Below are 8,834 nucleotides of genomic sequence, written 5' to 3' on the forward strand. Positions count from 1 at the left end.
GGTTCGGGCGGTTCGGGCGGTTCGGGCGGTTCGGGCGTCCTGGGCGCTGTAAGTAGAGACCACGCCCCGGAAGCCAAGGCGCACGAGGGCGGGACGGTCCTTCCCTCCTGATGGCGATGCGGCGTGGACCGCCGGTCTCCCCGCGCTGGGCGCTGTCTTCCTGGCCGTCGGGGTCTGTGCCACCGAGGGGAGCTAAGCCCCCCGCACCCCTTCCCTGCGCTCTGGGGGGCGGGGGCGGCACCTGCCCAGCCCCGCTCTGCGCTCGGAATCTCTCCTCCCCCGGCCCTGCCCTCTGCCCCCCGGGCCCGCGGACGCTGTCCTCAGCATGCCGGCGGGGTCGCACCGGGAACCCCCAGGCTGGAGGACCGGGCCGCGGGGGCTCAGACTCACGGGGGATCGACGCCCGCCCGTCCATCAGCTTCAGACGCGGACCTGCTCACGGACGGCGCAGAGCACCCCGCCAGCTGCGGCTCCCCTTAGAGCATAGCCAATATCTGGTGTGCTTTAGTCTAAATGTGAAAAATGCATGTGTAATAATATACATGCGCAATATATATGGTAAATCTATAATATAGATCTCATACGTTACATTTTCATATATTTCATAGCTTTATACATAATTCTGTTATGTGTGTGTAATCGTAGCATGCAGAGTAACTGAAAGAAGTCCACTTTACACCTTTTAAGAACTACATTCATAAATCAGTTTCTTCACATTGGCACTACTTGTATGTATTTAAAATGCTAGTTGAGGTATAGAAATTCTGTTTACATGTAAACTCTCAGGAGGACCTTTTGGATATTGAGAAACACATAAGAAATAGAGCTGCTTGTTTAGGACCGTGCTGCTTGGGATTTCAGCTCTGTCCAGATGCTGAGAAAGGACAGTACGAGGGGCAGCAGCCTCCAGGACAGTGCACACACCAAGGGAGGTTTTCCAGGAGGTGTGGCAATTAGGCTGAATTCTGGAGAGCAAGAGAAAGACCATTCTAGGCAGAGACCCTGTGGAAGGAGAAGGCACGGCATCGTGTGTGTGCATCTGTGTGCGCGTGTGCGTGTGCATCTGTGCACGTGTGTGCATGTGTGTGCGCATGCACGTGTTTGTAGGGAGATGGCCCCCCAGGGCCCGAGAAGTAGGTCAGAACCTGGTCCCAAAGGGCTGTGTTCCCAGTTATGCTGCTTGTATTTTATCCACTGAGGTTTTAAGGCTGAATTTTTAGCATGAGCCCTTGTCTCTGTCCAGGTGGCCCAGCAGGTCATGTAAATGACTTCCTGCCATCTAAGTGGCTTCCCTAAGCACTGAACATTTCCCTCAAACCTAACTGATGTCAAATAACGTTTAGGGACCGTGCTTTGGAGGAGGTCAGACTGCTTGGTGTCACTGTGCTAAAAGAGAACACATCTCCGCAGCAGACAGCTCTGGGGACGGCGGGGCCCGTGTCGCCGGAGACGTTGAACCGAGTGAGCGCTGTCCGTTAAACACCTCCTGCGTTAGCGAAGCTCCTTGAGTGGCCTTGAAAATCACTGACGCGCCAGAAAGCTCTGTGATCCAGGGCTCAGGGTCGCTCAGCGATAAGTCGCAGGACTGTTAAGTGAGCACACGACCCGTCTGCTCACCTTAAGAGAGCGGCCGGCAGCCTCTCCTGGATGCGCAGGTGTGTGGACGGCCAGCAGGGCGGCACAGGAAGTGGCCACACTGGGTGGGGGGGGCGCGGGGCCACCTCGGGGTGCAGCGAGAAAGGAGGGAGTGTCCGCTGACACACAGTCTGCTCTATGCCAGGCGTGACTGTCTCCTGCATGGTTGGTGTGCGCGCCTGCTAAGATTTTATGGGCTCATGGTCCCCCGAGAGGGGGACCGATGAGGAAAGTAACTGTCAACACATGTCCTTAAGGAAGGCATACACCGCAGCCCAGCTGGCACTCAGCACGGTGCTGACACCACAGCCTCCAGGCGAGGCGTAAGATACATCTTTCCACGCATCTTTCCACGCAGGGCTTCGACCGACCCCTGGGGGTCCCCGTGCAAGGGTGGGGCAGCACCGCGGGCTGGACAAAGGAAGTTCAGCGAGAAGGTGCCAGTGCTGGCCGAAGCAGGAGCGACAATGTAATTATTACTGTGGACTCACCTCGTCCCTCCTTCTAATGCAGAATCACGCGGCTTCAAGCAGGTGTGCTGACCTCTCGTGAGAAAATGTGACAGCGAAACGCTGTCCATAGGTCACCGTTTCCAGCAGTGGGGACATCGTCAGTTAGATTCAGCCGAGAAGAGGTGGAGACGGGCTCTGCCCGCCTGCCGAGGCCGCTCCCGCCCGGGCCGGCTGGTCCTCCTCCGTTTCCTGGCAGACGCGGCTGAGTAACGCTGAGCGTTTCGAGTTGGGGCTGCTGCCAGGTTCTTCCTGTAGGTCATGTCAGCTAATGCTCGCAGCAGTTCGCCCAGAAGGGTCCTGTTATCGGAAGGGGAGGCAGTGGCATCGCGAGGCTGAGTCACGTGAGCGGTGGGTTGAGGGCCCGGGTTCGTGACCGCCTGGCTCCAGGCTCAAGCTCTTAACGGTGGCTCTAGATGGCGAGTCCGGGCCCTTCTCAGTGGCGTCTCCCAGTGCGTTCGCGGCCGGAGCCTCAGACCCGGCCCTTCCCGTTAGCGCTTGAGTCTCGGAGACGCCGGGCAAAGAGCGTTAGCGCCGCTGCGATTACTCACCGTGGTGCTCAGTGGGAGGCGCGGGCTCACGTGACTCTCCATCTCACATCAGGGTGTCTGCAGAGTCATCAGAGTTTCAGAAACATAAGGAAAATTCAAGACCCGCACCTCTGTGAGTGGGAAAAAAATAGGTTTTGAGATTTAGCCTAATCCTTGTTTAACCTTTAACTCGTTTTTTTATTTCAAAACAATAGGAAGTTTTGTTATTCAAGTCTCTGAAATGAAGGGTTGTACATTGGAGACTGTAAGACGCGGGACGGGAAGCTCGTCAAGTCTGAAATGTGTCGGAATCTCTGGTGAGCGCACCGGCTCCGCTCCCCGCCGGCCTTGCCGGGCCGGGAAAGCAGCTTGCGGGCGTGTCATTTTCTCCTCGCGAGCACTCTGCTTAGTGACTCTACGGCACAGAGAATGGTCACGGGTCGCGTGTTACCCCATCTCCGTGAGTGGCAGCATTCTATCCGGCGCCTCAGACCAGAATCCTCGACATTCTGTCTCCGTCGATTTTCTGGTTTCTGCCGTGCGTCCGCTCTGTCTTTGAGTCAAGTCCAGAGTGTAACCACTTCTCGGACCTTCCCGCCACGCCCCGGCCCAAGCCGCCGGCGTTTCTCCATGGCGAGGCCTCCCAGCCAGCTCCCACCTTAAATCTCTAGTCCACTTGTCACGCACAGGCCAGAATGATCCTTTCGAATGCAATCTCGTTCACGTCACTCCTCTGCGCTAAGCCCGGCACGGCGATGCAGCGTCTCGCAAGGACCGCGATGAGTTCGGGGCAGTGGAGCGTCCGAGTAGCTTTGGCGGGGCCGGGTGTGGGCCGGGGAGCGTGGCTGTTTTCGCACTTTAGAAACCGCATTACAGAGAACGGGTCGGACGAGGGCAGGATGGACAAGCAGAGAGCGTTGCATTTGCCTTTCCTCGTTCAAGTTGGAACTAATATTCCTCGCAGAAAAGTACCAACCTGGGCTTTCTGCGTTTTAATTTATGCTCTCCAGTCCTATGTGCACATTATGTACCTCGGTGTTAAGTTGTTTCACAATCTCTGTCTTTTAATGAGTAACGTGCTCGTGCGGAGGCCGATGGCAATGACCCCTGAAACCTGCATGTGCTCCTTGACAGGATGAAGGGACTTAGAAGATGAGATTAAATTAGGGATCTGGTTGTGGTGAGATTATCCTGGGCGATCGGGGGGCTGAGTGGAGTCACGTGGTTCCTTGTGAGCGGGGGCAGGCGGGCCGGGCAGGCATTAGCGGCTGTGGCGAAGGAAGCAAGGGGCCGGAGTGGCACAAGGTCAGAAGCCAAGGCGACCGGCGACCCCGAGGAGCTGCAGAAGGAGCCAGCCCGGCCCACGTGGTGGCCTCAGCCCCGTGAACTGACCCCAGAGCTGCGAAAGCGTCGCATGTGCTGTGTTTCAGAGGGTGCACATGTGGTCACGTGTTCCAGTGGAGAGGCATGCACGTGGATACTTAAGGGTGCACCGTCAGCGGCACCTGCATGTCTGTCCATCCCAAGGGGCACATTTACAGATCACTTTTATGCAGGCAGTTATTCTCACGGCCAAATAGAATTCTTTTTTCCCCGAATAAGACTTTAACCCCATTCCCTTTGTCATAGAACATGCCGTTCGTTATAGAAGTAATAGTCACTATGAAAACAGACAGGCAGAATAGCAGGCTTTGAGAGGCATGGAGCTGTGTCATCACAGAGCCACGGGCGGGCTTTTGAAGCGCATATTGGAGACAAACAGTTGCTCCAAGAAAAGTCGGGACTTAGGGATCACAGCGAGAACATTTGTTGAGATCCAGCTTTCGAGAGCTCGGGAAAAGGACTGGCAGGCAGAGCCTGGGGCGGGAGGCGAGGAGCGTGGGGACCGGCGGATAGTCCGGCCAGGCCAGGCGTCCTGCAGCGACGAAGCTGGAGGTTCCTGCCTGTGAGTGCCCGGCTTGAGCATCCCCAGGACGCGGGCGGACGTCTAGTGGTTAGCCGCTCTCACCCCCCTCTGTCACCTTCCTGAGACTGACTCGCAGGCGCCGCTGGGGGCTGCGTGCAGACCACTTGGACTAAGCAGGATATGCCTGATGACCAGCGACGAATGCGGGCACACAGAGTGGGAGGCGGAGCCACCGCAGCAGCCCCCGCTCTGGACCCCCACGCGGACAGGGCCGATTTCTGTCTGGTGCGCCGCCTGCCGCACGCGCTGATACCAGACCCCTGGCGGGGAACGGGGGGAGAGCAGGCCCCTCTGGGAAGTACGGCCCTGCGTGGCCCTCGTCACAGTGGGGCTCTCCCCCTTCCTGACTGCGGCCACGGTCCTTCTGGCCCGACCCTGAGCGCTGCGCTTACAAAGAGGCAGAAGGCAACCTGCGAGTTTCAGCCGACCGGCGACCTGGCCCGTGGGTGCGTGTGACTGTCGTGGCCGGGTTGCGTCCTGCACGTGCCGCGTGTCCGTGCTCTGCCCCTGCGGCTTGTGTGCAGATGCTCGCAAACCATTTGTCATTTCTGTGGCTGACACGGAGACTGAGGGGGTCCTTCGGGAGCCAACGAAACTCATTTTTTTGAAGGGCGAAATTCTCTGGCCTCCCCACTCTGTCTTGACAAGGACAGCGACGGCCCTGTCTCATGAACCCTGACGGAGGCGCTGGCAGAGCACGGAGGGCCTGGGCTCTGACACCTGCACAGCCACAGGACTCCAGACGCCACCGCCTGGTGAGGACCGAGTGACCGAGCACGCTGAGCCAGGGACTGGTGACCCAAGAGGGCCCGGACGGTCCCGACAAGGTTCTGTGCTGGCACCGCGGGCGGTGAGCAGGACGAAGCCCCTCGCGCAGCTGGCCGGCACGAAGAGTTAAACCCCCGGCGAGTGGCTTTGGCCTTGACGCCCACGTTCCCACCCTCCACGGCCACTTCCTCACTTTGCCGAGACGTCCCAGGTGCCAAATTCTTATTCAACTTCAAACTGACAAACTGTTTTTAATCTTTTCCTTCCATCCAGCCTGGAGATTGGGAAGCAAAAATCAATACCGGTTGGCAGGTGATCAAGCTGCTTCAGACGGGAGACAGAGCGAGGGAGCGAGGCCGGGGGCCGGGCTGGGGGGCAGCGGGCGGTGGGGAGCGGGTTTGACTAAGTACCATGAATTACTGGCTGAGGGTCCAAAGGGCTGTGGCTTCTCTGGCCTTGAGCGGGGGAGCTCGGGAAGGCCGTTAGAGCAGCTGGGTCAGGAGTTCACAGCTGCCGAGGCGCCTCCGAGCGAGGCGAGGATTTTCCTGACGGTGTGGGGGGTGAGGGGGGACAGGAGAGCCGTCCCCAGCGCCCTGCAGACTCCTGAGGGAAGAGGACAGTGTCCGCGCCACACCACGAGGCCCACGGTCACTGTGAGGGAGCGGTGGGGACGATTTCTTAATGCAGTTTAGAAAGTGACGTCCAAACACGTGACAGTGATTCTCCAGGACCGGTGCTCGCCCAGACCCCACGTCCCCGAAACCGGGACTGGTGCTTCAGCCCCCCGCCCGGTGGCACGGGGGCCCCGGTGACGCCGTGGGCACGCCAAAAGCCCCGAGGAGGCAGCGATCCCCCTCAGTGGGGTGGGCGTTAGGACACGTGGTCGTTCCTGTTTGGACGATGACCAGGGCGAGGTCAGAGCCTGGCTGCGTGTTCCCCCAGGGAGGGCCGCCCGGGCCCCTGTGACAGGCCTGGGACCCAGTTTGAGGGCTGACCAAGGCTCCCCAGCATCTCCCGTCCCGCATCGGGCAGGGCCGGGGCTGCCATTCCGCCGCCGTCCCCAGGGCAGGGACAGCGTGGGCAGGACACAGGCCAGTTGTCCGCCTATGGGCTCCTCCACGGCCAGTGTCGGTTCGCGGTGGACGCAGGCAGCTTGGCTTGAGCAGACTCCAGTGCGTCCCCAGCCTCTGCCCCGGGAAAGGGGGAACACGCTTCCCAGAAGGGTCAGGGCTTTGTCTCCCCGGAGGAGGGAGGCTGGAGCAGGGGAGCAGCTGGGGGCCCCATGGGTCCCGTGCTGTCCCCGCTTCCGTGCAGACTCTCCGGGCCGCAGCAGGAAGGAGACGTAGGTGGGCGCGAGGGAGCGCTCGGCTGAAGCCACTGCACCAAAAACACGGACGACCCTCAGCCGATGAAGTCCCGGGTCCTCCGCACGTCCACAGGGCTTTTCCTGACGTGGCCCCAGCTCCCGCCCCGTGCCTGGCACCTGCCCTTCCGCGTGGTATTTAAGGTCCCTTGGGTTTGCGTTCACGTGTCCCTCTGCTCAGCGAGTCGCGTCCTCCTGCACCCTGTTCGTTCAGAATCACTTGTCTCTCCGCGCCCTGTCGTCAGCCTGCAGAGAGGCCAGACGGTTTCGAGGACGCGGATCCCAGCGCCTCACACTGAGGGCCACGTCCGGCTCGCGCAGGCGGGAGCGGGCGCTTTGCGTCCCGCGTTTCCCTGCTTCCTTCTGCGTACACGCCTCCGACGTCGGAAATACTTCGCTCTACTCGTTGACGGCGACCTGTCCCTCAGCATGGGTGGGGGTACAACAGCCCCGCAAACGCCCGCACACCGTGCCCTGGGTCCTGCGCGCTCCTTTGCGAGCCCCTGGGGCGTCTGAGCTGACCGCCCACTGGTCTTACAGAGGGAGACGGTCCCGGGTGATGCGCGTGCGCCCAAAGCATCTCGCGGGTGCTGAAAAGGGGAGGACAAGGCAGAGAAGTAGAAGACAGGGCAGTGGAGCGAGGTTGGGGTGATGCGGCCTGGACGTCGCGGGCGGGGCGGGCGGGAGCGCACGCGCCTGGCGGCTGGGGAAGGAGGCAGCTTTTCCCAGAGCCCCCGGCAGGGCCGCGGCCCCGCGGACAGCCTGGGTTTAGCCTGCTGGGGACCTGCAGCTTTCTGATGCCCAGACTCCAAGATGACAGCTCTGCGCGGGGTCGGGTCGCTGGTTTGCGGTGGTTCGTTAGTGCAGCCGCGAGCGGCACCCTGCGGGCTCCTTGAAGCCCCGTGTCCCGCACACCATTAGCGCTTAGCGTTTCCGTGTCCAACAGCTAAGTCTGATTCGTGGCCACTGAGGGTTCCAGGAGTTTACTTGCCATCTGCACGTGTACAAAGCTTTGAAGCGTGAAACCCCGATTAGGTCGCAACTGGTCACAATGTGGCGGAGTCGTGGGGTAAGCTCCGAGTTCTTGCACGCGCCCTGTCGGAAGCGGGAGAGCGCGGGGGGTCCAAAGTCAAGGCAGAGAGCCCCGTGTGGAGACGCCGCATGAGCCATGGCCCGTCCCTCACGTGTGTGCGTGCCAACTGTGTCGGGAGGCGTGCATGTGAAAACGTAAGCACGCACATGCGAGCGCGCGGGCGGCGAGGGCGTCGCTGATTCCGAGGTGGCCGTGGGCGGCGTGCCAGGGCAGGGACTGTCACACGGTGTACAGAGACCCGTGACCACAGCTGCAGCTGAGTCAGCAGTTCGGCTCTGCTTTCTCTTCCTCTGGGCTCATGCCCCCCCTCACCCCCAGAGATGGACAACTGGGCCTGCAACGTTGGGGAGGGGGCTTTAGCGGGGAGAGAGAAGGAGCAGGCACCGCCTCCTCGAAGACTGGCCTCGCGTGCTTCGAGGTTCACTGGGAAGACTGGGTGCTGTGTCGTTTGCTGGAGTGGGCGCTCTGATTTCCGAGTCAAGACGGATTTGACAACCTAGACTGACCACGTTGCTTAAAGTGACCGCACTAACCAAGTTCAGTTAGGTGACAATCAGTTAAAGCACAGAGGACCAGAAAATTCATGGGCCAGCCAGGCTTTTCACCCGGGGCGCGGAGATCGACTTGCCCCAGTGAATGAACACAGAGGGAGGAGAGGGGGCAGCCTCGTAGGCCCATGTCGGCCGTCCCACACCGTGCGTCTGATTTTCACTTTGGTTGCAAAAGTGATCATCTTTCTTCCATGATTTGTAGTGTTTCTTTTCAAATGACTCTGAGGGAGGCTTGGCTCTGCACAGGTCACACTTATAAATACCTGATGGAAAACCGCAATGCGTGTAAATAACGTGACCGCACCCCACAGCCCCCCGCTGCCCACCGTGAGGACACGGCGGGGCCGCTGCAGCCTTCACGCCTTGCGCAGCACACGTGGGGCGACCTGCTGGGACATCATTGCTTTTCCAGAGCCCGA

The sequence above is a fragment of the Pteropus alecto genome, unplaced genomic scaffold (assembly GCF_000325575.1).
Source record: "Pteropus alecto unplaced genomic scaffold, ASM32557v1 scaffold101, whole genome shotgun sequence".
NCBI classification, from domain to species: Eukaryota; Metazoa; Chordata; class Mammalia; order Chiroptera; family Pteropodidae; genus Pteropus; species Pteropus alecto.